General features: G+C 47.6%; 1 long non-coding RNA gene across 1 annotated transcript in view; it reads left to right on the top strand.

Annotated features, from left to right (window-relative positions):
- Nucleotides 1-400: 400 nt before the first annotated feature.
- The window catches only part of LOC134943329 (uncharacterized), a 361,042-nt gene continuing 337,062 nt past the window's right edge, over nt 401-24,380 (top strand). Inside the window, exon 1 of the long non-coding RNA XR_010181473.1 lies at nt 401-526. This is a non-coding gene — a long non-coding RNA (uncharacterized LOC134943329). The remainder of the gene's footprint in view (nt 527-24,380) is intronic.

The raw sequence follows: 24,380 nt of genomic DNA, 5'->3' as shown, positions 1-24,380 counted from the left end.
CTGCAGTGCTGTGCGCTACCTTTAGAAGACTGAGGAGTCTTCTGCCGCCGATTCTGGACCTCTTCTTACTTCAGCATCTGCAAGGGGGCCGGCGGCAAGGCTCCGGTGACCATCCAGGCTGTACCTGTGATCGTCCCTCTGGAGCTGATGTCCAGTAGCCAAGAAGCCAATCCATCCTGCACGCAGGTGAGTTCACTTCTTCTCCCCTAAGTCCCTCGTTGCAGTGATCCTGTTGCCAGCAGGACTCACTGTAAAATAAAAAACCTAAGCTAAACTTTCCTAAGCAGCTCTTTAGGAGAGCCACCTAGATTGCACCCTTCTCGGCCGGGCACAAAAATCTAACTGGCTTGGAGGAGGGTCATAGGGGGAGGAGCCAGTGCACACCACCTGATCCTAAAGCTTTACTTTTTGTGCCCTGTCTCCTGCGGAGCCGCTATTCCCCATGGTCCTTTCAGGAACCCCAGCATCCACTAGGACGATAGAGAAAACCTGTATTCCAGTTTTCACACCTGCAGCAACATTAAAGGTAGGGCATGGAAAAAAAATTCTAAAAACAAAAATCCCCACCCTCTGGGGAGACTTTACCAGATATACACCCGATTTGTTAGTGGGGAGAACGAATGTTAATAAAACACAAAGGACACTCCAATAATAACGTTCATTACAGCCCTGATGCACTGTATAGATTGCCGTGGGCCTGAGACCAGCTGCGTCAGTGCTTTCCTGTTCATCCCTGCTTGTTACAGCGCCATCTGCTGGACTCCCCATCCAAAACTGACTTCTGCCTGCAGCCATAACTTTTCTAAACGTGAGATTTTAAACTAGAGACGAGCTTTACGAGCTTTAGGTTCGGATTTACTTGGTTCTTTGCGCCAAACTGGCTATCAAATAAGCCAATAGGATGCTGTTTAAAGATCCGAACATGACGATTAAATTCAAACCCCTCATCTCTATTACACATGTGCACAAAACAACCGCCACAAGACGCAACGGATATTTAAAACCGTCATTTAAGCATAAGTGATTTATTGTTGTATTTTCCCAAAACAATATTGCACTTTTCACTTTTGTGAAACTTTACATTGCAATTGCTTTGTATCTGAATATAAAAAGTGTTGGTGGTTAGTCGACCTCTGCCTCAAATGCGTGCCCATGAAAAGATACATAGGGGGGAATTCAATTACGGGCAGATGACTTCGCCTGGCTGAATCAGCACGGCAAGAGCCGCAAGTTACGGCAGCCCGATATCGCACAAATTCGTGATTCGGCAAGGTGGGGCGAGAGGTGCGAGATGCGGTGCCATTGCCAGAGTTCAAAACATGTGGAAACGGCAACTTGCCCCCTTCGTCCGCAACTGAATTCCCCCCATAGTATTAGAGTTCCTTACAATAATCCAATTATCGCCTCTATTTTCTTGATCACAGCAGGAGTTGCATATTGTTTAATAGTTTTTATATCACGTGTTTCCTGATCAAGACATATATAACAAGGGCAAGTTTTATGCAGTACTTTTCCCTCCCCACCCACAAAACCATATGTGTGATAGAGTTATACATAAAATAAAAATTGTAATACTTAATGGAGCTTTGCTTACTAGGACATAATGAATTAGACAATCATATGGACGGATGTACACCAAGGAAGGTCTTTGTGAGTAGCGCATTTGCCTAAATAGAGACATGGACATCAACCACCTAATAGCTATTTATATAGCGCCCACATATGCTGCAGAGCATTGCAGAGAATATTTCAGTCATTCACAGAAGTTCCTGCCCCAGTGAAGCTTACTATAAATATATCCTACCACCTGGACACACTAGGGTTAATTTTTTTGTCAGAAGGCAATTAACCTACCAGTATGCAGGCAACCAGAGCAAACCCACACAAACACAGGGAGAACATACAAACTCCACACAGACGTAAGTCAGGAATTGGACTCATGACCTTAAGGCTGTAAAGATGTAATGCTAACCACTACACCAAATGTGGCCACTAATTATGTTTCTATCTTGACTAATTGTCTGTATTATTTATTTATTAACAGTTTCTTATATAGCGCGGCAAATTCTGTTGCGCTTTACAATTGGACTTTGTGGCCGAGCATTATAACTGAGGTCTCCTTAGAAGCCTGAAAAAGGAACCGGATATAGGGGGTCATTCAGACCTGGCCGCAATAGTGGCCCGCAACTCAATTTGCCATTGGCAGCAAACTGCGCATGCACAGCGGCCAATGGATGCAACCGCAATGGGATTGACAGCGGCGAGCGTTTGTGGGGCGGCAGGGTGGCATTTGGGGGGCGGGGTGGGGCGTATGGGGGTGGGCCGGGACCGTTTTTGGGGCGGCTGTGTGTGATGTCCGATAAAAAATGGTTGCCGACTGCCTGACAGCGCAGCCAGGCTGCGCTGCTAGGGGTCAACCTTGAATCCGATGTGTTCTCAATTAGATTGCGGAGGATCGGGGGGCGGCCTCACACATGCTGTGCTGGGCAGCCTCCAGCATTAGCAGAGATGAACGTACAGTATGCAGCAAACTGCGTTCATCTCTGAATAACCCCCATAGTGTGTGTATTATTTTTTATTAAATAAAGAAAATAAAAAATCTTTGTTATATGCATTTAAATTGCAAACATGTTATAACTATATAATTTCCATTACGGGAAAATAAAAATGTATATTTGACATATAGGCAAGGATGTACTGAGGGAAAAATGCAGTAAAATCCCCATTTTCGGGGGTTTTACCGCATTTTCAAATGTACTAAGAACCGGCCGCCGGGTTTTCGCCACCCAGGGTATCACCCTCTTTGGACGGCGATACCCTATAGAAGCCTATGGTCTTCTTATCGCCGGCTTCTACAACCCTCTGCCGCTCCTTGCCGCAGATGACGACCCCCCTCCCCCCCCCCGACATACCTTCCTTCAGGAAGCCTGAACCCGGAAGGTAGTCTCCTCCTCCCCCCAGCAACACAGCTGGAGGTCCTTCCGGGTACAGGGGGGAGAAGGAGGTGCCAGGGACAGCTTGCTGCTGCTTCCCGGCGTGCGGGGAGTGTTGAGAGCCCAGGGAGGTGACGGAGACCCCTCACACACCACCTCACAGGTATCCGTCACCGCAATGCGATGTTGATCGCATATGTTAGTACATATGCAATCAACATCGCTGTGATGTGCGGCGATGTATGTTAATACATCCCGCCCATAACGAGAATATGTCAGTCTGCAGCTGTTTAGGCCCACGCAGCTAGTTCCTCTATCTGCCTCACCTATAAGTTCCTGATAAAAGGAACATTCCGCCATAACAAAGCAGGAGAGTGGATTATGTTCACCTGAAAGCAATCTTCTCATGACAGACATGTAAAATTAATCTCTTTATAGCCTCCCGGGTTTATCAAATGTTATCAAATTATTAGAGATAGGAATTAGATCAATTGCACTGGCTACGTATTAAAATGCCCTTGAAAAGGGATTTAATAACCTACAGGACCATAATCGTGTGTGTTTATTAATGCAACTGATATCCTGGGCTTGTAACAATGTTACGGAGCCTGCTGGTTTATCAGGATCCGTGCAGTAATATATTTTCCGTATGTAAATGCAAATATATTTTTATTGCCGGCTATTATGAACTGAACAGACTTTCCCTGAAGATACTAAACCGTAATGCACTCCCAGCGCACATTTCAAGTGTATTAATCCACAATGGTAAAACGGATAAGAGCCTGTGCGATCTCACATTATAGTGTTTGCTATGGACGGCCGCTGCCTGGCTGGAAATACTACAGTGGGGAAAGCTAGCGCGCACTCTGCCCAATGGATGGACTCAGCTGCCGAGACGGGGCGGGGGGAGGTTACTAACTACTCGGGCCCAGGCCTGTTGGTGGGTCAACTGCTGAGGGGGACAAATGTATTTTAGATAAATATTTTTGAAAGGGACATGGCAACTCCTCCTAGACTTTCCCATGCCCCCTCAGTATCTGTAGATGCTCAAAGGCCCAGGAAGGACTTTGAAAAACATGGCCTGTGGAGACTGGAGTCTATTCATGGAGCAGTGAAAAGAGTGGAGAAGTGAGCCAGTGGAGAAGTTGCCAATGGCAACCAATCAGCTTTGAGGTAACATCTATCAAGTGCATTCTATAAAATTCTACATTGCAGCTGATTGGTTGTCATGGGCAACTTCTCTACTGGCTCACTTCTCCACTCTTTTCACTGCTTATTGAATAGACCCCAGCGTATGGGAGGTCAGCACAAGTACATCTGATTCCTAATAATATACTGGAAATTTGCTTCAATTTGTAATTTTTTTCAGAGAATGAAGAGTCGCCTCTCCCTGTTTTACGGACTTGAGGGGTTTCATCAGTGGAAATGGGCATGTTGTTAAATTAAATCTTATTTTTGACCATTTTTGCAAAATTAGAACACCCTCCCTCCTCCAATCACAAGCGGCAATACTGCCATCTGGTTCTGCAGATTCATGCAGTTGGGTGGAACACTAGTTGCACCAATGAAAGTAAAAGCACATGGCGTCACACTTAGCGCTAGTGAGTGTTTTGGTAGCAGGCGGGGCTCATGCCCTTCATGACGGAGGTGGCGGTGATTATGGTATGCGTGTGTGTGTGTGTGGGGGGGGGGGGGGGGCGAGGAGGGGGGGTAAATCATCATCGCCCTTCAAATATGTGGCGCTATGCAGGCTCAGAGTGCAAGGAGGAGGGAGGTGGATCGGGAGGAGGAGAAGAGAGTAGAGATGAGCGCCTGAAATTTTTCGGGTTTTGTGTTTTGGTTTTGGGTTCGAACGCGTTTTGGCAAAACCTCACCGAATTTTTTTTGTCGGATTCGGGTGTGTTTTGGATTCGGGTGTTTTTTTCAAAAAACACTAAAAAACAGCTTAAATCATAGAATTTGGGGGTCATTTTGATCCCAAAGTATTATTAACCTCAAAAACCATAATTTACACTCATTTTCAGTCTATTCTGAATACCTCACACCTCACAATATTATTTTTAGTCCTAAAATTTGCACCGAGGTCGCTGTGTGAGTAAGATAAGCGACCCTAGTGGCCGACACAAACACCGGGCCCATCTAGGAGTGGCACTGCAGTGTCACGCAGGATGTCCCTTCCAAAAAACCCTCCCCAAACAGCACATGACGCAAAGAAAAAAAGAGGCGCAATGAGGTAGCTGTGTGAGTAAGATTAGCGACCCTAGTGGCCGACACAAACACCGGGCCCATCTAGGAGTGGCACTGCAGTGTCACGCAGGATGTCCCTTCCAAAAAACCCTCCCCAAACAGCACATGACGCAAAGAAAAAAAGAGGCGCAATGAGGTAGCTGACTGTGTGAGTAAGATTAGCGACCCTAGTGGCCGACACAAACACCGGGCCCATTTAGGAGTGAACTACCGTACTGTACTGTGTCTGCTGCTAATAATATAGACTGGTTGATAAAGAGATGTCGTAGTAGTATGTATGTATAAAGAAGAAAGAAAAAAAAACCACGGTTAGGTGGTATACAATTATGGACGGACTGCCTGCCGAGTGCAGACACAGAGGTAGCCACAGCCGTGAACTACCGTACTGTACTGTGTCTGCTGCTAATATAGACTGGTTGATAAAGAGATGTCTATGTAACTATGTATGTATAAAGAAGAAAGAAAAAAAAACCACGGTTAGGTGGTATACAATTATGGACGGACTGCCTGCCGAGTGCAGACACAGAGGTAGCCACAGCCGTGAACTACCGTACTGTACTGTGTCTGCTGCTAATATAGACTGGTTGATAAAGAGATGTCTATGTAACTATGTATGTATAAAGAAGAAAGAAAAAAAAACCACGGTTAGGTGGTATACAATTATGGACGGACTGCCTGCCGAGTGCAGACACAGAGGTAGCCACAGCCGTGAACTACCGTACTGTACTGTGTCTGCTGCTAATATAGACTGGTTGATAAAGAGATGTCGTAGTAGTATGTATGTATAAAGAAGAAAAAAAAAACACGGTTAGGTGGTATACAATTATGGACGGACTGCCTGCCGAGTGCAGACACAGAGGTAGCCACAGCCGTGAACTACCGTACTGTGTCTGCTGCGACTGGATGATAAATGATATAAAAAATATATATATATCACTACTGCAGCCGGACAGGTATATATTATATATTATATAATGACGGACCTGCTGGACACTGTCTGTCAGCAGAATGAGTTTTATTTTTATAGAATAAAAAAAAAAACAACACACAAGTGAAGTCACACGACGAGTGTTTAACTTTTTCAGGCAATCACAATATAAGTATACTACTAACTATACTGGTGGTCAGTGTGGTCAGGTCACTGGTCAGTCACACTGGCAGTGGCACTCCTGCAGCAAAAGTGTGCACTGTTTAATTTTAATATAATATTATGTACTCCTGGCTCCTGCTATAACCTATAACTGGCACTGCAGTGCTCCCCAGTCTCCCCCACAATTATAAGCTGTGTGAGCTGAGCAGTCAGACAGATATATAATATATATAGATGATGCAGCACACTGGGCTGAGCCTGAGCAGTGCACACAGATATGGTATGTGACTGAGTCACTGTGTGTATCGCTTTTTTCAGGCAGAGAACGGATATATTAAATAAACTGCACTGTCTGGTGGTCACTCACTATATAATATTATGTACTCCTGGCTCCTGCTATAACCTATAACTGGCACTGCAGTGCTCCCCAGTCTCCCCCACAATTATAAGCTGTGTGAGCTGAGCAGTCAGACAGATATATAATATATATAGATGATGCAGCACACTGGGCTGAGCCTGAGCAGTGCACACAGATATGGTATGTGACTGAGTCACTGTGTGTATCGCTTTTTTCAGGCAGAGAACGGATATATTAAATAAACTGCACTGTCTGGTGGTCACTCACTAGTAAACTCTCTGCACTCTCTACACTTCTACAGTACTCCTCCTAGTCCTAAGCTCCAGTAAATCTCTCTCTCTTATAATCTAAATGGAGAGGACGCCAGCCACGTCCTCTCCCTATCAATCTCAATGCACGTGTGAAAATGGCGGCGACGCGCGGCTCCTTATATAGAATCCGAGTCTCGCGAGAATCCAACAGCGTCATGATGACGTTCGGGCGCGCTCGGGTTAACCGAGCAAGGCGGGAGGATCCGAGTCTGCTCGGACCCGTGAAAAAAACCATGAAGTTCGGGCGGGTTCGGATTCAGAGAAACCGAACCCGCTCATCTCTAGAAGAGAGTCGGGCCTGTGCAGTGAGTTTGTAATTATTATATATGTAATATATTGTATCGATACGTAGGATTGACGGCAATTTAAGGGTCTCCAGCTAAAATCTTTCCCTCTCCCCCACAGTAAGATGTTAGTGTGATTCTACTTTGAGGTGGCATCTAAATGAAATCACTTAGTAGTTTAAATGTCTTTACCAAGTCATTAATGGATAGCACAGTTGGCAAAGTGGTCAGCATTACCGTCTCACAGTACTGAAGTCATGACTTCAGTTCTTGGTCATGGACAATTGTGTGTATGTTTGTATGTATGTTCTTCCCGTGTCTGCGAGGGATTTGGCCCGGGCTCTGGTTCTCTCCCGCACTCCATAAATGTACTCTTAGGTTAACTGGCTGCGTGTGGCCTCACAGATTTATCAAGCCTTGGAGAGTGATAAATAGCACGGTGATAAAGTACCAACCAATCAGCACCTAGCTGCCATGTCACAGGCTGTGTTTGAAAAATGACAGTTAGGATTGGCTGGTACTTTATCGCCGTGCAATTTACCACTCTCCAAGGCTTGATAAATCTGGGCCTTATCTCCTATGAAACCAGATGGTAGGACAGATGTATTAACCTGGAGAAGGCATAAGGAAGTGATAAACCAGTGATATGTGCAAGGTGATAAACACACCAGCCAATCAGCTCCAATATGTAAATTAACAGTTAGGATCTGATTGGCTGGTGCCTTTATCACCTTGCACATATCACTGGTTTATCACTTCCTTATGCCTTCTCCAGGTTACTACATCTGCCCCCAGTGAGCGTCACTGCATTTTGGCCACATACACGTTTTCTGATTGCTCACTTATCCGGGTGTTCTGCAGTACTGCGGAACGTCAAGATTGCTACGCATGTAGACGAAGAGTGATCTTTAGTGGAATACGTCTCTACCAGGATAAATCATGTATAATTATCGTCCCCACTTAGCGGAGAGATAAGGGAGACAAGTGGCAACGGAATAATAAAGAGAGAGAGATGGGAGAGATTACTTTCTATACACGGAGATTAGCTGGGAATGGAAGCTCTCTCTCCGCATGAAGACGGTTGGCATGTGCAGAATATCAGTTCTTTCCACTGCAGACAAAGGATTTATGTCACATTTAATATCTGCTCACACTGGAATTGTAGATTTTTAAGTGCTCTGCTTTGGGTCAAGTGCTTGGCAGGAACAGTTCAGTTTCCAGAGCCGTGAGAAATTTATGCTCCGCTACTAGGAAACTTTAACAAAGCTCGGTGGAGTGACACATGGGTTAGTAGGAAAACAAAACATGGAATGCATGTTAGCATTTAACTTTAAGAGCCTTATAATAGGGTCTGTACGTAACGGCAATGCCAGAACAGTGGGCTTGTTTGCTGAAACGTTTGGTTGGCATGGTGAGCCGAGCAATGTTACTGGTTACTGGTCTACAAATGCGCCAGGGTTATAACTGGTTCTACAGATGCTCCCCAATTATCATTGGCAGAGACAGTAGATACTGTAGGGTCATTGAGAATATATATGAGAAGGAGGTTCTATCATATAATCGGTTGTTGCAAACAATATAGATACTGGTAGGTTAATTGGCTCCCAACAAAAATGAACCCTAGTGTGTAGGTGTGTGAGTACATGGGGAGACTAGATGGGCCAACTGGTTCATATCTGCTGTCGCAATCTTTGTTTCTAAAAAGTTTCATTTTGTTTCACCACAACAATAATTACTCATCACGGTGACTTACCACTATGTACTAATTACATAGCTGATAAGCAATATTTAGCTACTGTATCACAGCAAAAATATCCAGTGTTCTACAAAGGACTCCCATCAGGTATAATAAAACCCAACCAATCTCCCCCCACTTCACGGGCATGTCAGACTCCTCCAAAGTATGAGACCGCCCCAACTTTCCTCCCACAACAGTTTACTTGAATTGCAACATGCAGTGCACATCAGAGCAGCGGCGGTGGGAAGCGGCGTCAGACAGTGCTGGGATCGGGTGTCTGATCCCACCACTGGTAGACTTGCGGTGTCGGGCAGTGCCGGGGATGCGGCACTTCAAACTTGGCACCGATTCGGCAGCCAATTGGAAGCGCCGCCCACTAGCTTTCGAATCCGTCGCCCTCCGTGAGCCAATCACAGTTCGCGGAGCAGCAGCCATTGGGATGCGGCTGCGGCAAGCCAATTGGAGCTTGCCGCGCCTGGCCCCACCCACAGCGAGTGACATCAGACGCCGCTGGGACCAGGAGAAGGAAGGAGGCCACGCGGAAGAGCGGTACAGAGCTCCAGGGGCCACGGAAGAGGCCAGAAGGCGCCGAGAGGAAGAAAGAAGATAAGCGCCGGCGTCTTGATGAAGAAAAGAAGAGCTGGCGCCGCTGGCCAGGACGGGCTAGCGGCAGAAGACAGAAGCTGAGGACCGGAGAGGCCACCAGGTGTGGAAAGGGAAAGGGGTCAGGACAGTGGCCTGTGGTGCGGTAGGCGGGCACTAGGCCCGTGGGCAAGAACAGGCATTAGGCCTGTGGCAGCATTAGAGGGCATTAGACCCTAGTCAATGTGTGGCCAATTAGGGGTATAAGGTGACTCTGGGCATTAGGCCCAGGTCACCCAGCCTGTTCCATGTTAAGCGGGCACTAGGCCTGTGGGTAATTGCAGGCTTCAGGCCCGGGAAGACGGCTAGGTGGCACTCGGCCCAACATAAATAGAGTGCCCCTGGTGAGTAAAGGTGGTACTGGGCACTAGGCCCAAGCCACTCCAACTTGGTTAAAGTAGGCAGGACCATAGGCCTGAGCCCCCCGGTACATTAGTGTATGGGGAGGTGGGTAGGCTGTACGGTGCCCACCTCCCAGTAATTTAAAGTAAGATTTTCCCCTGTGTGGAGGAGCGGTCCAGCTCCACACACGTAGTCACAACAGCACTATGCGGATAGGGACAGGACGTTGCTTATTGTTGTACTGTGTTATGATATGTGTTGTTCTCCATGCAGGGAAAAGGTTGTTTATAGTTTGTGCATAGAGTTTGTGTTGCACCACATACACCTGATCTAGTTTGAGGGCTCTGTTTATGTAGCTAGTGTAGCGGACGCACACTAGGGCCAGTATTTACTAAAAATCCGAGTTTGGCCGATTTGTGTTTTTTTTTCTAAGTCCCAATCCGGGAATTCACTAAGCACCAATCTCGGCAGTGTCTGGTCTATTCGTAATGGTTTGAATGACAACGTTCCGAAATACGAATGAATAGACCATCGGTCATACGCGGCTGTTATTTCATACAATACGGGCATTCACTATTCATTCGTATTTGGGTGTTAGTCTCTGAGTGCTCAAGTGCGGGTCTATTTTTTTTCGATTCGTTAAAAAAAGCTGCAAAAAAATAGACCTGCTTTTTCCAGTCGAGTTTGGATAACTATGCACGGATCAGTGAGATCTGTGCATGTTTATCTATGGGAAAGTGTCTGTTTAGTGTAAAAACTGAAAAAAAAATTGCGTGGGGTCCCCCCTCCTAAGCATAACCAGCCTCGGGCTCTTTGAGCCGGTCCTGGTTGAAAAATATGGGGGGGGGGAAATGACAGGGGTTCCCCCATATTTAATCAACCAGCACCGGCTCTGCGCTTGGTCCTGGTTCCAAAAATACGGGAGACAAAAAGCGTATAGGTCCCCCGTATTTTTTAAACCAGCACCGGGCTCCACTAGCCAGGTACATAATGCCACAGCCGGGGGACACTTTTATAGTGATCCCTGCGGCCCTGGCATTACATACCCAACTAGTCACCCCTGGCCGGGGTACCCTGGAGGAGTGGGAACCCCTTAAATCAAGGGGTCCCTCCCTCCAGCCACCCAAGGGCCAAGGGTGAAGCCCGAGGCTGTCCCCCCCATCCAAGGGCGGCGGATGGGGGGCTGATAGCATTGTGAAAAAATGTGAATATTGTTTTTAGTAGCAGTACTACAAGTCCCAGCAAGCCTCCCCCGCAAGCTGGTACTTGGAGAACCACAAGTACCAGCATGCGGTGGAAAACCGGGCCCGCTGGTACCTGTAGTACTACTACTAAAAAAATACCCCCCAAAAAACAGGACACACACACCGTGAAAGTATAATTTTATTACATACATGCACACCTCCAAACATACATACTTACCTATGTTCACACGAGGCTCTGTCCTCTTGTCCCTGTAGAATCCTTGGGGTACCTGTGAATAAAATTATACTCACATAATCCAGTGTAGAATCAGACCTTTGTATAATCCACGTACTTGGCAAAATAATAAAACGGAAACCCGACCACGCACTGAAAGGGGTCCCATGTTTACGACTTTTTCCCCCATATTTTTTCAACCAGGACCGGCTCAAAGAGCCCGAGGCTGGTTGTGCTTAGGAGAGGGGACCCCACGCAATTTTTTTCAGATTTTTTAAGACTTTAATCAACTTTTTAAGGTACACAATGAAGCCCTGCACGGATCTCACAGATCCGGCCGGGATTCCTTGTGTTTTGTCAGGCAGTGTTTTACTCATCACTCCCGTAAAACACTGCCTGATATTACGAATCACATCGACATCGGAAAAAACGATTGTGCAAAACTCGGCAGCTTAGTGAATGATCGTATCAGGATTCAAAAAGTTGCAGTAAAATGCACCCGATACCATTCGAGTTCAAACACCCTTCAAAACGGCCAAAACACGAATCTTTGTAAATATACCCCTAGGTTAGCTGTTGGCTCTGCGCGGCTGTTGTTTGTTTTGCCTCCTTACAGAGACCTGTAAGTGGAGAAGATCCGAGAACAAGTTTGGCAACGGTGAGCAACCTCTGTGTCTGTCTGTCCCTGTGTCAGTCTGTCCCCTGAGCGCCGGTTTGGTGGACCTTGCTCGGCCATGCAAGGTCCAGCTACACCTTAGTGTGAGAGCGCTGTTAGGTGAAAATTGGGTGGCTGAGGCTTTATGCCGATGATGATTTTCACGTAACCGGTGAATGTCCCCGCCACCCCCGGAAGTATCCTCTTTTCCTTTGGAAAAGAGTTGATACTCCTTCATTGATTTCCTTTCCTTCCTAGCTCGTCCGTCGTCTGCTTCTGGAAGGGGATCGCCGTGTCCAGGTGCCGGTGAAGATTCCAGGTCCATTGAGGTTTCCTTGACCTGAAGGTGAAAGTGGGGGGCAGGGTAAGCAGTGAGACTACACCCGCACGGCAGCAGGCACTGCACCCGCACCCCTCTCACATTTGCACAGAAGCATCTGCTCAGACTCTCATATTAAATAAGCCCCCTACTTACAGTATATTACACTGATATTTTATTTACCTTCTTGCAAAGTCTTGTGGGCAGGCCCCTCACTATACTGCTCATGCAATACTTGCCAACTTTTTCCATCTCCTCTCCAGGTGGGAAACCCAGAGAGCAGATGCCGCTCACACCTTTGAGGGCGTGGCCAGCTCACCATGTCATTAGGCCCCACCCCTGATGCGTCACAATGCTGTGTGCTGAGGGGGCAGAGCTAATACATCCAGATTTGCATAATTATAGCCCCGCCCCATCTGCACTGGACCTGAGATTCCCCTTATTATCTCCCCATCATGCCCACTTCATTAAGAAGCAGGCGGAACGCAGGGAGATCCGCCCACTCTTGTGGAGGTGCAAGAAGACTATCCTATAAATCGTGAGTACCCCGCAATGTCTGAGAAAGAAGGCACGTCTGATATTGATTACATTTATATTCATTGTAGTTAAAGTATTTTTAGTTAATCTTCAAGTGCACAGTACTGCAGGCTATGACGGTACTTTAAATACTAATCACTAACTGGGGGGAAGGGGGGGGGGACAATAACATTGCAGAGGACTCTTAATAAACTTATCTGGAGTTTAATAGCCAAATAGCCTTTATAATAGGGACAATGAGGGCAGGGGCGTAGGGAGGGCGGTTCCGGTGGAGCGCATGGCGCCGGAAACTTCAAAGGGCACCTGGCAGCATGAAGCCTCCTCTCCCCCTCCCCTGTCACAGTGCGCCGCTGACCTAAAAGGGGGAGGAGCTACACATGGAAATGGGCAGAGCTACACGGGACCAGACTGCAGCCTGCAACACAAGAGGATGACAGATTTCCTGCCAGATTTCCTTAGGTAAGTGGATGGAGATTGAGTGAGTGAGTGAGTGAGTGAGTGAGTGAGTGAGTGAGTGAAACTGTGTGTATACAGTATCTGTGCACTGTATATGTATGTGTGATTGTGTATGTGTGTAATGTATGTACGGTATGTATGTGTGTGTATGTGATGTGTGTGTATGTATGACTGCGGCATAATGTGTGTAAGCGTCACTGATACAGAAGACGTTACGTGTGTAAGCGTCACTGGTACAGGGGGCATTACGTGTAAGCGTCACTGGTACAGGGGGCATTACGTGTAAGCGTCACTGGTACAGGGGGCATTATGTGTAAGCGTCACTGGTACAGGGGGCATTACGCGTGTAAGCGTCACTGGTACAGGGGGCGTTACGTGTAAACGTCACTGGTACAGGGGGCATTATGTATAAGCGTCACTGGTACAGGGGGCGTTACGTGTGTAAGCATCACTGTTACAGGGGGCATTACGCTTGTAAGCGTCACTGGTACAGGGGGCGTTACGTGTGTAAGCGTCACTGCTACAGGGGGCGTAACGTGTGTAAGCATCACTGGTACAGGGGGCATTACGCGTGTAAGCGTCACTGGTACAGGGGGCATTACGTGTAAGCGTCACTGGTACAGGGGGCGTTACGTGTGTAAGCGTCACTGCTACAGGGGGCGTAACGTGTGTAAGCATCACTGGTACAGGGGGCATTACGCGTGTAAGCGTCACTGGTACAGGGGGCATTACGTGTAAGCGTCACTGGTACAGGGGGCATTATGTGTAAGCATCACTGGTACAGGGGGCATTACGCGTGTAAGCGTCACTGGTACAGGGGGCATTACGTGTAAGCGTCACTGGTACAGGGGGCATTATGTGTAAGCGTCACTGGTACAGGGGCGTTACGTGTATAAGCATCACTGTTACAGGGGGCATTACGCTTGTAAGAGTCACTGGTACAGGGGGCGTTACGTGTAAACGTCACTGCTACAGGGGACATTACGAGTGTAAGCATCACTGCGACAGGGGGCATTACGCGTGTAAGCGTCACTGCTACAGGGAGGCATTATGTATAAGCACCACTGCTACAGAGGGCGTTACATTTGTAAGCGTCACTGCTACAGGGGGTATTACGTGTAAGCGTCACTGGTACAGGGGGCATTATGTGTAAGCGTCACTGGTACAGGGGGCGTTACGTGTGTAAGCGTCACTGCTACAGGGGGCGTAACGTGTGTAAGCGTCACTGGTACAGGGGCGTTACGTGTATAAGCATCACTGTTACAGGGGGCATTACGCTTGTAAGAGTCACTGGTACAGGGGGCGTTACGTGTAAACGTCACTGCTACAGGGGGCATTACGAGTGTAAGCATCACTGCGACAGGGGGCATTACGCGTGTAAGCGTCACTGCTACAGGGAGGCATTATGTATAAGCATCACTGCTACAGAGGGCGTTACATTTGTAAGCGTCACTGCTACAGGGGGTATTACGTGTGTAAGCGTCACTGCTACAGGGGGCGTTAGGGGACATTGTGTGAGTGCTTTTCTTTTCCCCCCTGTGGACGCTATTGTGTTTTTCCCCCCGTTTGGTTCAATGCTTTTTTCCCTGTCGGGAACTATGTGTTTGTGTGTATATGAAGGGGGGGGCGCCGTGACGTGAGCTTGCTCCGGGAGCCATGGCTCCACGCTACACCTCCGAATTAGGGTCTTAATGCTTTACATTTATAGGTGATTATATTCCATATCAGACAGATTTAATGTACTCCATTCATTGCTGATATCATACGAAACTCTAAAAAGCAGCTGTTAATAAGACTTTACGAGCGTAAAAAAATGACATTTAAGGAACCAAACTATGGGGCTAATTCAGACCGGATCGCTGTTGTACGAAATCGCACAGCGGCCGATTATCGTATGACTGCGCATGCGTATGCACCGCAATGCGCAGGCGACAGAGTGGTCCAAAAATTTAGATTGCTAGGCATTCGTAAGGTGATTGACAGGAAGAGGACGTTTGTGGGTGGTAACTGCACGTTTTCAGGGCGGGTGTGTGACGTCAGCTCCGCATCCAATCAGCCTGCTTGTATTGCACTGTAGGAGTAAGTCCTGGGCTACGCACAGAATGGAAAATACATTTGATGGTGAGTGAGTTGTGAACGGATTTGCAGATGTCCGCTGTCTCGCAAAGTTTTCACCCGACGTACGCATGCATTCGCACACTTGCACGGGGCGGGTTTTCACTCTCCCTGGGCGGCGGCTACATGATCGCAGACCTCTGCAAAAACGCACAGGAGCGATCAAGTCTGAATTAGGCCTCAGGTACTTAACAATATCGCTCCGGTAAAGAAGCGGTTAAACCACGTCTGACAGCGCTGGTGAAAGCATCACCCTTCTGCTGCTGATTAACAAGCCATGATTTAAACCTACACTAATAATAATTATTTATTGATTGTCGCAGTTATAAAATTCTGGCTCCTGGAAGCGATAATATACTCTGGCAGGAGCGAAGGACTAAATATGATTAGCAATAAGGGCTGCAGTGGGACACTAAACTCTGAATGTAAGTTTGACGGTATGCATGTACAGAAGGGGAACATTTAGGGTGGGATGTACTAAGCATCGTGATGCGGTCACATGCATACCTTTCAGCTATGTACATCAGAATCAGCTTTATTGGCCAGGTATACTTGCGTATACTAGGAATTTGTCTTCGGTTTGCTATACAACAGCCAAGTAGGCAACAGATAAGCAGGTGGGTGGGGGGGGGGGGGGGGCAAGTAAAGTCACACAGATAGGTATACCGTAGGGACACAAGTGAGTTACATATACGTCTAGTCAGTCAATGTTCAGGAGTTCAGCAGGAGGACCGCTTGGGGAAAGAAACTTTTGAGGCTTCTGGTGGACCCGGCGGGGACGGCCCTGTAACGCCTGCCTGAAGGAAGCAAGTTAAACATGCTGTGGCTGGGGTGTAGCTGCTCCTTTACTATCTTCGTTGCCCGCTTTTTAGCTCTGGACAGGTACAGGTACTGGACTGAGGGAAGGTCGGCCCCGATGATCTTCTCTGCGGTTCTGACCACCTTTTGGAGCCTGCATCTGTCCCTCGCGCTGGCGGAGCTGTACCATACCAGTATCGAGGAGCACAGTACCGACTCCACAATCGCGAAGTAGAAGAGGAGCAGAAGCTTCTGTGGGATGTTGAACTGCCTTAGTTGCCTGAGGAAGAACAACCTCTGCTGCGCTTTCCTAACAGTGGTGTCAGCGTTGGACCCCCATTTAAGGTCCCGGGAGATTGTGGTCCCTAGAAACTTGGAGGAGTCCACTAGCGATACCACACTGTCAGCAATCGTTAGCGGAGGTGCACTAGATGACTTCTTCCTGAAGTCCACTATCATCTCGACAGTTTTGAGGGGGTTGAGCTTAAGGTTGTTGTGGATGCACCACTGGGCCAGCCGGTCTACTTCCCGTCTATAGGCCGATTCGTCCCCGTCCTTGATGAGGCCGATGACGGTGGTGTCATCGGCGAATTTGATGATCTTTACTGATTGCGCCTCTGAGGTACAGTCATTTGTGTACAGGGAGAAAAGCAGGGGTGAGAGGACACAGCCCTGAGGGGCCCCTGTACTAATGGACCGCGCTTGAGAGGTGAATTCCCCCGCTTTCACCACCTGTGTCCTATCTATCAGGAAGTCTACTATCCAGGAACAGGTAGCTTCTGGGACCCCTAGGCGAAGTAATTTGGGGTGGAGGATGCTGGGGACGATTGTATTGAAGGTCGAGCTGAAATCGACAAACAGGACCCTCGCGTAGGTACCGGGAATGTCTAGGTGCTGTAGAATGTAGTGCAGGCCCATGTTGACTGCATCCTTGACACACCGATTCGATCGATAGGCGAACTGCAGGGGGTTCAGTTGGGGGCCAGTCACAGTTTTCAGGTGATTTAAAACCAGACGCTCGAACGTTTTCATGACCACAGTGCTATCGGCCTGTAGTCGTTCAGGTTCGTGATAGAGGGTTTCTTGGGGACCGGGACGATAGTAGACCTTTTGAGGCAGGAAGGGACTTTAGAAATAGAAATGCAGCTGTGACAGCAAAGGACAGCTCTCCCCCTAACTGGACTTCGGGGTTTGGGGCGAGACGTGGCAGCCATGAAGGGGGTGGAGACTGCACACAGGCCCCCTCCTCTCTTATTACCCCTCCCCCCCACGTATGGATGTCCAATTTGGATACATGTTGTTGTTTTTGATAATTATTATACTAACAATGTTTTAATTATTTCAGTTTTAAATGTCTAATATCATGTATTTGAATTTTTAAATCATACTTATGCATGTATAATAAAAAAAAACTACATTTTAATAAAAACAGGAAATTATTTGGCAATTCCTAAATATTCATTGGAGCCCACTTGAAACAATTAGGGGGTAATTCAATTATCTGCCATAACCCCTTTCCAGGAGTCAGCTAAATACAGGTTACCGCGGGTTACCACCAGGCACAAATGTATTAATTCGTTGATATTCAATAAAGCAAAATTAAATTGTGATCAAGCAGACTTGGACGTGAGCAAAAGTGCTTTTGGAAGCATATCTTTTGCGCATAAATGTGTACACGCTGATAATGATGATAGGTAGTAATCCGCAGATTCAGCATATGGATCAATTAATGTCCTTTTCAAGCACTGTAGGCCTGATTTCCTTCCAATCCTGCATTAGACCCTCATAGGGGCGCTGAGTCGGGTGGGGGGACCACAGTGCAGATTACCCAGGTCAGTGCACCTCAAGGGGCCTGGGAGCGCAAGGGAGTCATAACCACGCCCTCCTCCTGTGATGCTGCGAGTGTGCTCCCCTGTGCATTAAATTGCACCCTACACAGTGAAGGAGCATAGCCACACCCCTACCCGTGGCCACACCCCCAGTACCCAGGTCCATCAGAAGTTTTGGTGGCCCTGGGCCCTCCAGATGGTATCGCATAGCAAAAGCGGGATTCGCAGATTGTAAATTGGCCTCTCTGCGTTACCGACGGTGGACTTTCCCTGCTGCATATGGAATGTGCACAGCATGAAACACACACTTTTTTTTACCCGCAAAACAGCATTATTAAGGTGAGATAAAAGGGCAGATACTTACCACCCCCCACCCCACATGGAGATTGTGTAGAGACGTGGCGTAACACGTTGCATTGCCCTACAGTGTTTGTACAGATTATGATAATGTATTGAAGGGTCATACACCCAGCAGATAATATTGTCTAGAGTCATTAATACATGTGAAGGTCGCATTTTCAATATAAAATGTGATTAACTGAAACTACAAATTAAATTAAACATAAACATCTGCTGTTTTCCCCTTAAAAAAAACGAAATGGGAATCTTCTTTCACGCACAATTCCATACGGAACTGTCAGTTAAGTAATGTGAATAGACGGCATGTAATATAGCTGCAGCGCTAATGATCTAAGGGCCTAATTCAGACTTGATCGCTCGCTAGGGTTTTTTTGCATTGCTGCGATCAGATAGTCGCCGCCCACAGGGGAGAGTATTTTCGCTATGCAAGTGTGCGATCACATGTGCAGGCGAGCTGTAAAACAGATTTTGTGCAGTCCCTGAGTAGCCCAGGACTTACTCAGCCGTTGCGATCACTTCAGCCTGTCCGGGACCGGAATTGACGTCAGACACCCTCCCTGCAAACACATGGACAGTGGACACGCCTGCGTTTTTCCAAACACTCCCTGAAAATGGTCAGTTACCACCCACAAACGCCCTCTTCCTGTCAATCTCCTTGCGAATGGATTCTTCGCACAAACCTATCGCTGAGCGGCGATCCGCTTTGTACCTGTGCGACGTGCCTGCGCATTGCGGTGCATACGCATGCGCAGTTCTGACCTGATCGCAGCGCTGCAAAAAACGCTAGCGAGCGATCAGGTCTGAATTACCCCCTAAGTGCTGCCAGCTGGTGCGGGCAATAAGAGGCAGCTATATAGTCACTGATAGTATCATTAAGAGGCATCATTACACCGGACCTGCACCACCTGTAAGAGCTACGCCTACTAAACGCCAAAACTGGGGATGGTCCTAAAATAGAACAATATTGGACTTGGAGGCTACAATTGTAACTGTTACCAACATGTGCAATTTCAGGAGCACCCAGAAACCTATAAGTAGACGCACTTGGGCTGATACAGAGGGGGACGTTATAGCGCAGCCACTCTGTCTTTATACGCAGCTGCTATGCAAAATTATGCAAAAGCCGCAGGAAGTGTCTTAAGTGAAAGTACGCCCTCTGACGGCTTCTGTGAACCGCTGCTGCATCTGCAGAGGATGCATTGGATGTCCTGTAAAATCACGGCGCCGGGGCCAAGGAGGCTACACCCACTGGCTTCAGCATGCCCAGAAAACAGAGCCGACACTCCTCTCTAAAACACTCACCATCGCCCACCTCCTCCCCCAAACCCCAGCAACATCTCAATCATGCTGTGACTAGCCGCTGGACAAACGGATGGGGGTTTCCGTACAACATGACCCCCCCCTCGCATGTGCCTATGGCAGGATATGATATTTACATGCACAGAGAACTACATTGCAGAGAAATATCGGATTTACTTAAATCTCTGACACATACTATTAGTGATGAGCGGGTTCGGTTTCTCGGAAACCGAACCCCCCCGAACTTCAGCCTTTTTACACGGGTCCGAGCCGTACTCGGATTCTCCCGTGTGGCTCGGGTAAATCGAGCGCGCCCGAACGTCATCATCCCGCTGTCGGATTCTCGCGAGATTCGGATTCTATATAAGCAGCCGCGCGTCGCCGCCATTTTCACACGTGCATTAAGATTGATAGGGAGAGGACGTGGCTGGCGTCCTCTCCGTTTATATAGTTATAGTAGTTAGTTCATCTGATTGCTACTGCTTAGCTTATTGTGGGGAGGATTGGGGAGCAGCTGTTAGGACTCAGGAGGAGTACAGTGCAGAGTTTTGCTAGTTTTTTTTTATCCGTTCTCTGCCTGAAAAAAACGCTCCATACCATATCTGTGCTCAGCCTCAGTGTGCTGCATGATATATCTGACTGTGCTGAGTGCTCACACTGCTTAATTGTGGGGGAGACTGGGGAGCAGCTATAGCAGGAGTACAGTGCACAGTTTTGCTGACAGTGATCACCAGTATACGTTTGTCTGCCTGAAAAACACTCCTGTGGTGTCTTTTTTTCTTTATACTATAAGTATAAACGCAGTCTGCTGACAGTGTCCACCAGGTCCATTATACTGTATATAGCAGTACGGTAGGCCACTGCTGTACCTACCTCTGTGTCGTCACTCGTCGTCCATAAGTATACTATCCATCCATCTACATTGTATACCTGTGGTGTCTTTTTTTCTTTATACTATAAACGCAGTCTGCTGACAGTGTCCACCAGGTCCATTATACTGTATATAGCAGTACGGTAGGCCACTGCTGTACCTACCTCTGTGTCTTCAGTCACTCGTCGTCATACATAAAGTATACTATCCATCCATCTACATTGTATACCTGTGGTGTCTTTTTTTCTTTATACTATAAACGCAGTCTGCTGACAGTGTCCACCAGGTCCATTATACTGTATATAGCAGTACGGTAGGCCACTGCTGTACCTACCTCTGTGTCTTCAGTCACTCGTCGTTATACATAAAGTATACTATCCATCCATCTACATTGTATACCTGTGGTGTCTTTTTTTCTTTATACTATAAACGCAGTCTGCTGACAGTGTCCACCAGGTCCATTATACTGTATATAGCAGTACGGTAGGCCAATATGGAGAACAAAAATGTGGAGGTTAAAAAAATAGGGAAAGATCAAGATCCACTTCCACCTCGTGCTGAAGCTGCTGCCACTAGTCATGGCCGAGATGATGAAATGCCATCAACGTCGTCTGCCAAGGCCGATGCCCAATGTCATAGTACAGAGCATGTAAAATCCAAAACACAAAAGATCAGTAAAAAAATGACCCAAAAATCAAAATTAAAAGCGTCTGAGGAGAAGCGTAAACTTGCCAATATGCCATTTACGACACGGAGTGGCAAGGAACGGCTGAGGCCCTGGCCTATGTTCATGGCTAGTGGTTCAGCTTCACATGAGGATGGAAGCACTCAGCCTCTCGCTAGAAAAATGAAAAGACTTAAGCTGGCAAAAGCACAGCAAAGAACTGTGCGTTCTTCGAAATCACAAATCCCCAAGGAGAGTCCAAATGTGTCGGTTGCGATGCCTGACCTTCCCAACACTGGATGGGAAGAGCTTGCGCCTTCCACCATTTGCACGCCCCCTGCAAGTGCTGGAAGGAGCACCCGCAGTCCAGTTCCTGATAGTCAAATTGAAGATGTCAGTGTTGAAGTACACCAGGATGAGGATATGGGTGTTGCTGGCGCTGGGGAGGAAATTGACAAGGAGGATTCTGATGGTGAGGTGGTTTGTTTAAGTCAGGCACCCGGGGAGACACCTGTTGTCCGTGGAAGGAATATGGCCATTGACATCCCTGGTCAAAATACAAAAAAAATCAGCTCTTCGGTGTGGAATTATTTCAACACAAATGCGGACAACAGGTGTCAAACCGTGTGTTGCCTTTGTCAAGCTGTAATAAGTAGGGGTAAGGACGTTAACCACCTCGGAACATCCTCCCTTATACGTCACCTGCAGCGCATTCATCATAAGTCAGTGACAAGTTCAAAAACTTTGGGCGACAGCGGAAGCAGTCCACTGACCAGTAAATCCCTTCCTCTTGTAACCAAGCTCCTGCAAACCACACCACCAACTCCCTCAGTGTCAATTTCCTCCTAACCCAGGAAAGCCAATAGTCCTGCAGGCCATGTCACTGTCAAGTCTGACGAGTCCTCTCCTGCCTGGGATTCCTCCGATGCACCCTTGAGTGTAACGCCTACTGCTGCTGGCGCTGCTGTTGTTGCTGCTGGGAGTCTATCGGCATCCCAGAGGGGAAGTCGGAAGACCACTTGTACTACTTCCAGTAAGCAATTGACTGTCCAACAGTCCTTTGCGAGGAAGATGAAATATCACAGCAGTCATCCTGCTGCAAAGCGGATAACTGAGGCCTTGGCAGCCTGGGCGGTGAGAAACGTGGTTCCGGTATCCATCGTTACTTCAGAGCCAACTATAGACTTAATTGAGGTACTGTGTCCCCGGTACCAAATACCATCTAGGTTCCATTTCTCTAGGCAGGCGATACCGAAAATGTACACAGACCTCAGAAAAAGAGTCACCAGTGTCCTAAAAAATGCAGTTGTACCCAATGTCCACTTAACCACGGACATGTGGACAAGTGGAGCAGGGCAGACTCAGGACTACATGACTGTGACAGCCCACTGGGTAGATGTATTACCTCCCGCTGCAAGAACAGCAGCGGCGGCACCAGTAGCAGCATCTCGCAAACGCCAACTCGTTCCTAGGTAGGCTACGCTTTGTATCACTGCTTTCCAGAATATGCACACAGCTGAAAACCTCTTACGGCAACTGAGGAAGATCATCGCAGAATGGCTTACCCCAATTGGACTCTCCTGGGGATTTGTGGCATCGGACAACGCCAGCAATATTGTGCGTGCATTACATCTGGGCAAATTCCAGCACGTCCCATGTTTTGCACATACCTTGAATTTGGTGGTGCAGAATTATTTAAAAAACGACAGGGGCGTGCAAGAGATGCTGTCGGTGGCCAGAAGAATTGCGGGCCACTTTCGGCGCACAGGCACCGCGTACAGAAGACTGGAGCACCACCAAAACCGCCTGAACCTGCCCTGCCATCATCTGAAGCAAGAGGTGGTAACGAGGTGGAATTCAACCCTCTATATGCTTCAGAGGATGGAGGAGCAGCAAAAGGCCATTCAAGCCTATACATCTGCCCACGATATAGGCAAAGGAGGTGGAATGCACCTGTCTCAAGCGCAGTGGAGAATGATTTCAACGTTGTGCAAGGTTCTGCAACCTTTTGAACTTGCCACACGTGAAGTCAGTTCAGACACTGCCAGTGCCAGTGCCACTCCTAGATGGGCCAGGTGTTTGTGTCAGCCACTTGGGTCGCTTATCTTAGTCACACAGCTACCTCATTGCGCCTCTTTTTTTCTTTGCGTCATGTGCTGTTTGGGGAGTATTTTTTTGAAGGGCCATCCTGCGTGACACTGCAGTGCCACTCCTAGATGGGCCAGGTGTTTGTGTCAGCCACTTGGGTCGCTTATCTTAGTCACACAGCTACCTCATTGCGCCTCTTTTTTTCTTTGCGTCATGTGCTGTTTGGGGAGTATTTTTTTGAAGGGGCATCCTGCGTGACACTGCAGTGCCACTCCTACATGGGCCAGGTGTTTGTGTCAGCCACTTGGGTCGCTTATCTTAGTCACACAGCTACCTCATTGCGCCTCTTTTTTTCTTTGCGTCATGTGCTGTTTGGGGAGTATTTTTTTCAAGTGCCATCCTGTCTGACACTGCAGTGCCACTCCTAGATGGGCCAGGTGTTTGTGTCGGCCACTTGGGTCGCTTAGCTTAGCCATCCAGCGACCTCGGTGCAAATTTTAGGACTAAAAATAATATTGTGAGGTGTGAGGTGTTCAGAATAGACTGAAAATGAGTGGAAATTATGGTTATTGAGGTTAATAATACTATGGGATCAAAATGACCCCCAAATTCTATGATTTAAGCTGTTTTTTAGGGTTTTTTTAAAAAAAAACACCCGAATCCAAAACACACCCGAATCCGACAAAAAAAAATTTCGGTGAGGTTTTGCCAAAACGCGGTCGAACCCAAAACACGGCCGCGGAACCGAACCCAAAACCAAAACACAAAACCCGAAAAATTTCCGGTGCTCATCACTACATACTATAAAGGCATTGGGGCTGCAGATTTTACAGCTTATCACTTACCCTTATTGTAGCACGTTGACTCTCAGTGTACCTTGTACCCAAGTTAGGGTGCCTGGAATAGAGGAATGACTTAAATTAAAGAGCAGATTTATTACTGCAATACGCCTGTGGCTTGTGGTCAGCGGTAGAGTCACTTTAACCATCTCAATGAGTTTAAACTTCAATCATAGCTGCCAGGTT

This window comes from Pseudophryne corroboree, chromosome 7 (genome assembly GCF_028390025.1).
Source record: "Pseudophryne corroboree isolate aPseCor3 chromosome 7, aPseCor3.hap2, whole genome shotgun sequence".
NCBI lineage: Eukaryota > Metazoa > Chordata > Amphibia > Anura > Myobatrachidae > Pseudophryne > Pseudophryne corroboree.
This window is presented reverse-complemented; position numbering and strand designations above follow the sequence as displayed.